Genomic DNA, 6,219 nt, shown 5'->3' on the forward strand with positions numbered 1-6,219 from the left:
CCATCGGTTCACCATCTAGGGTGGACAACTTAATTGCTCCACTTGGAGACACGTCTTCAATGAGAAACGGTCCGTTTCTCTTTTTCTTAAACTTGGGAATGTGTTGCTTAAGGGAATAGACTAAAACTAAGTCCCCTTTTTTGGAGATTTTTGTAATTAGATGGGAATCAAAAAACTGTTTTTGTTTCCACTTTTGTGCATAGATGTGAGCTATAGCAGTTAGCCTTTGCTCATCAAGCTTTTTTAAATCTTCAAGTCTCTCTGACAATTCATGTCCAGTCCACTCAAGATCCTTAGCTACCCTTAATGTCGGCAATAGAAATTCTATCGGTAGTATGGCATCAATGCCATAAACAAGGTTAAAGGGTGTAGCATTTGAATCTATTTTGAATGAAACTCGATGAGCCCATAAAGTAGCATGGAGATTTATTTTCCAATCTGTTCGTCCTGAACTAACCACTTTAATCAATACCGAGCTAAGAATTTTATTTGTATGCTCAGCTTGTCCATTTGCTTGTGGGTGATAGGGAGCCGATTTGTTATGGATGACCATAAATTCATTAAGCAAATACTCAATTACCTCATTGAGGAAATGAGTTCCCCTATCACTGACAATTTCTATTGGCAGTCCATATCTTGTGAACACATACTCATATAATAATGTGGTTGTGGTTCTAGCATCATTCCTTTAAGTTGCTTTAGCCTCGGCCCACTTGGTCAAATAGTCCATAGCTACAATGATATACTGAGCTTGAGTTTTATAAGCAGGTGGTTGTAATGGCCCAACAAAGTCTATATCCCATTTTTCAAAAGCTCTTGCGCCCATCATTGGTCTTAAGAGCATGCTATCTACACGAGTTGGCATTTTTACTCACTAACATGCATCACACCTTTGAACATATTCCTTGGCATCAGCAAAAAAGTGTTGGCCACCATATGCCTGCCACTAAGATTGCTCTTGTGGTGGTCTCACTAGAAAAGTGACCTCCGACTAATCCAGCATATGCTTGTTCTACAATGGAAATATATTCGTCTTCATTTGCACAAAGACGCAAATGTTGATCCTTACCTCTTTGATACAATTGGTTTCCAATAAGAGCATAGTCTCTTGCTTCAGTTTCAATTTCTCTTTGACGGAGTTTACTCATATCCTCAGGAAATGTTCGGCTTGATAAGTAAGTAACTAGATAGTTACTCCACTTAGGAACAAGTGATATTTGGAACAGTGTTACATGAGGAATGGGTGTTTGTTTTTGACATTAAGGACAATTTTTCACAAAAAAGTGAACATAACTCCTCATAGTTGGCCAAAATACTCCAAGTCTCAAGATCCTTTACATAGTTTGGTCTTTCGCAAAGTGAAGTCCTACTATGGTAATATGTGCTTGACTCTAGTATTGGTTTTTCTCCTCAGGGTTAATGCATAAAAGAAATATTCCATCTCGATTTATTTTGTATAGCTTGCCAGCTAGTAATTGATACATAGCCGATTGCTCAATTAATCTGATTGTAATAGGAAGTGGTATTTGCAAATCCACTTGAGCTATGGTCATCAATGATACTATGTTTTTTGACCATCGAGGTATCATTTCCACAGAGAACAAATATGCATCTGGTAGATCATCGTCTACTCCCTTAGGTGGTTCTTCTAAAACAATCCTTGACAAATGATCTGCTCTTTGTTGAGTGGTGCCCTTTTTCACAACTACAGTGAAATCAAATTCCAGAAGAATGATGAACCATCTCAGTATTCTTCCTGTGTTGCATGGCTTGTTGACCAAGTACAATAAGGCTTGGTGGTCCACAAAGAACACAAATTTGTTTCCTAATAGGAATGTCTATACTTTTTGACGGCACAGATCATTCCTAATCCTTCCCTTTTGGTGGTTGTGTAGTTTTTTTCTGTCATATTCAACTGTCGGCTAGTATAAGAAATAGGAAAATCAATTTTCACGTCTCCTGGTTGAGCTAGTATACACACGATGGCAAAATTGGAAGCATCTACATGTATGTGGAATATCTTATTCCAGTCTAGTGCTTTCAATAATTGAAGCTGAGGAGAGAGCTTGCTTAATCTTCATGAAGGATTCTTCGCACTCATCAATCCATTCAAAGTGTGTAATCAAAATATACATGGGTTTTGCAATTATAGCGTACATGTAAATGAACCGTCTGTAATATCCACAATATCCCATGAACGCTTGAATCCCTTTGACTGTTGTTGGTCTAGGTAAATAAGCAATAACATGAATTTTATCCATATCAGTAGCTATGCCATTTTTAGACACTATATGTCCAAGAACTGTCTACCCCATAAATGTGCACTTTTCAGGATTTAAGCAAATCCTATAAAGTCTACATTTTCTAAATACCCTTTTGAGGTGTTCAAAATGATCAACCCGGATTGATGAATGTACACATAGATCATCTATATATACTTCCAAGAAATTCCTAATATATTCTTTAAAATCATGGATCATCAATCTTTGAAAGGTGACAAGAGCATTAGTTAACCCAAAAGGCATAACCCGATAGGCAAAAATACCCCATTCAGTTGCAAAGGTAGTTTTATGCTGATCGTTGAGGTCAACCAAAAGTTGATTGTATCCCCAAAATCCATCTGAAAATCTGTAAGCCTATTTTTCTGCAACTCATTCTAAAACATGCTCAGTGATTGGAAGAGGAAAGTTGTCTCTAATGGTAGTTGCATTCACTTTCTTGAGATGGACACACACCCGTAATTTTCCATTTTTCTTGGGTACTACCACAATTGGAGAGACCCAATCTATGTGTTCAATTTCATAAATGAATTTGGCTTCCTTTACTTTTATATCTCTTCTTTAATCTTTCTGGAAAATTTTTCATTATATGTGTATGGCCTCTGTGTACTTGGTTTTGCGTCATCTCTCATGGGTATGGTATGTTGATAGATTTCTGGACCAACACCCTTGAGATCCTTATAAGACCAAGCAAAGATATCTCGGTATTATTTAAGTAATCTTAACAAAAGCTCTTCTTCTTCTTTCGTTAGGTCATTTGCAATGTAGGCAGGATTAGGCTCTTCTCCTGGTTTGGCCAGATCTATCTTTTTTGCATTTTCAAATCCCTCGTACGACTCGCACTGTTTTCGTAGTTCCTTGATGGGTTGTTAGACTATAATTTTTTGGTCTTGAAGAGTATATTTCTTGTAATGGAATGGAACACTCATTACATCGTTACCATCCTCCTCAGTGGTTTCCATCTCAGTTGTATATATTTCCTTTAGAGCTTTTTTCAACTCTTGATATTTCTTTCTTTGTTCAACTCGTGTCATGGTCGAGTTCTTGTCCTGGTGTTTCGGTTTTACTTGAGTTTCCTTTCTTGTTTTCCTTGATGTTTTTGATATTTCTGGATTTTTGTTTAAAGGATATCTACCGGTGATTTTGTCCTTGATAGAATCATGCGCATCTATCTACATCAGGAACTGTGTTCTACTGGAGATTGATGGCATAGGTCTAGCTTTCAAGTTTTTCGTGTCTCTATTTCTTCTATACCATTTCTGTCTTCTCGGTTTTTGGTTAGGAAAGTCAAAAAAGTTTTTCTCCCCTCCTTTCATGAGTAGCTTAGCTCTCACATGTTCTTTTTCTGACCCCAAATCATATGAGGTAGCAGAATGTTCTTCTAACTCCTCTGTTGCATCATAGTAGAGGTCTAAAAAGACTTGCTGACCTTTCATCAAGTCCTTGGATTCTTGAATTTTGTCTTCAATGTGAAGGGTTGAAATCATTTGTATGGGAATTATGTCATAGCCGTCCTCATTGCAAAACTGAGTAGGCATAGACGTATTTACACATAAATCCATTGATGCCAAAATTTGAGTCCACTCAAATGGCTCAAACAAATGGTCTGGAAAGGGTTCACGTACATAAGTTTTGTTTGTGCAATCCCTTTCTGAGATACATTCTTCTTGTTTTAAACTCCCGTTTTCTCAGGCTCCACACATCCAAATAGGTGTGTCTTTGTTCAACCAAGATGAAAGCTTAGTTTCAGTCAAAGAGACTGAATCAAATTCTTGTATGGGTGTTTTCATGACATCTCTATAAGTGTGATCTTTTAAATTAACCCTTGTTATTGATCCCACTTGCTTCAAGTACAGATAATTGTTTCCCCAATTTTGAATGAGTTGTACTTGTCGCATGAAAGGTCTTCCCAAGATAATTTCATAATTGTTGGAATTAGGGTTGCAAAGAAACGCACACAGCTTGGAGAAGACGAAGGAATCTCAAGGCACACAATAGAGAGTGTGTTACTTAGTGTGCAATGTAAAGATAGATAGCCCTAGAGTGATGGGCGTATATACAATGCTCGGGGGAAAAACCTTCTAAAGAGGGAAAAAATGCCCCGGCGGTCCTAGTGTATTCACACACATCACTACCACATGTATATGGTAACAAATCCCCCCTAGAGTGATGCGGTTGTAAAGAATGAGGATGCAAGAGAGCTACACAAGACAAGCACAAAGCACACAGAGATGGAAAGCTTCTTCTTCTTCTTCACAGAAAAGAGAGTACAAAATGACTAAGTGCTAAAGCTGAAAAGTAGCACATATGTACATGCGGTCACTAAGTGTGAACTCGCTAGAAGCGTACTAGGATGGCACTATAAGTGTAGTCCAGCTGTAGAATCACTGGCAGAGATCCTCCGTGTCGGTCACCTAACGCGCCAGTGAGTAAATGCCGTAAGCGGCCAAGACCCGTAGTGGATGCCAGCTCAAGGTGTAGAGCTCGACATCTCAGCACTCCCCCTCGAGCTCTGCATGTCGCAGAGTCCAAGCATAGTCCGGAAACGTCGAATCTTCTCAACTCCGAGGGCCTTGGTAAAGATATTCGCTATCTGCTCCTCTGTGCTGACGTAGACCAAGTCGATGTCGCCCGCCAACACTCGCTCTCGAACGTAGTGGTAATGGACCTCTATGTGTTTGGTCCTGGCATGGAACACTGGGTTCCTAGCCAACTGCATGCTGCTGAGGTTGTCACAATGGATGAAAATCTACTGGTTCACCTGCACTCCCAAGTCCTCAAGTAATGTGCGTAGCCAAGCTACCTCGCACGCTGCAACTGCTGCACCTCTGTACTCGGCCTCTGTGCTCAATAAAGCAACCGTAGGCTGCTTTTTGCTGCTCCAAGTAACAGCAGCACTCCCAAAAGAGAACATGAAGCCACTCGTAGATCTCCTATCAACAATGCTACCTGCCCAATCTGCATTTGTATACCCATACAATGCTAATGGTGCATCTGCTGCATAGAACAATGCGTAGTCAAGAGTACCTTGCACATACCTAAGTGTGCGTCGTACTCCATCCAAATGTGGCTTCCTCGGAAGCTGCATGAACTGACTCTCCAAGCCTGCTGTGTAGCTCAAGTCTGGCCTCGTGATAGTCAAGTAGATTAGACTACCCACAATCTTCCTGTACATGTTGACATCCTCAACAACATCACCCTTCTCTGCACTCAGCTTTGCATTCACATCCAAGGGAATAGAAATTGGCTTACAATCAGCCATACCATACTTTGAAAACATGTCCAAAGCATACTGTCTCTGTGATAGACATACACCCTCTGGAGTCCTGATCACCTCAATGCCAAGAAAGTAGCGCAACTCGCCTAAATCTTTCATTTCAAACTCCTGTTTGAGAAGACCCTTCACATGGTCAATCTCCATAGCATTTTCACCAGCAATAATAAGGTCATCTACATATATGGTAATGACCACAATCCCCACATCACTCTCACGTACATAGAGTGAATGATCAGCATGAGCTCTCCTAAAACCAATACTGACAAGATACTTGGCAATCCTGTCATACCATGCTCTAGAGCCCTGCTTCAAACCATACAAAGCTTTGAGAAGTCTGCATACATAATCTGGGTAACCTGGATCGACATAACCAGGTGGCTGATCCATATACACTTCCTCTTGCAACTCACCATTCAAGAAGGCATTCTTTACATCCATTTGATGCATAATCCATCCTCTAGATGCAGCCACTGCTATGACAGCTCTCACAGTTGTCATCTTTGCCACTGGAGCAAAGGTCTCCTCATAGTCTATGCCATACGTCTGTGCATAACCCTTTGCGACCAGCCTTGCCTTGTGACGCTCAATGTTACCATTAGCCTTATGCTTGGTTTTATACACCCATTTACAGCCAATAGCTTTCTTGCCACTTGGCAATGGCAC

The sequence above is a fragment of the Adiantum capillus-veneris genome, chromosome 14, assembly GCF_014529385.1.
Source record: "Adiantum capillus-veneris isolate H3 chromosome 14, ASM1452938v2, whole genome shotgun sequence".
NCBI classification, from domain to species: Eukaryota; Viridiplantae; Streptophyta; class Polypodiopsida; order Polypodiales; family Pteridaceae; genus Adiantum; species Adiantum capillus-veneris.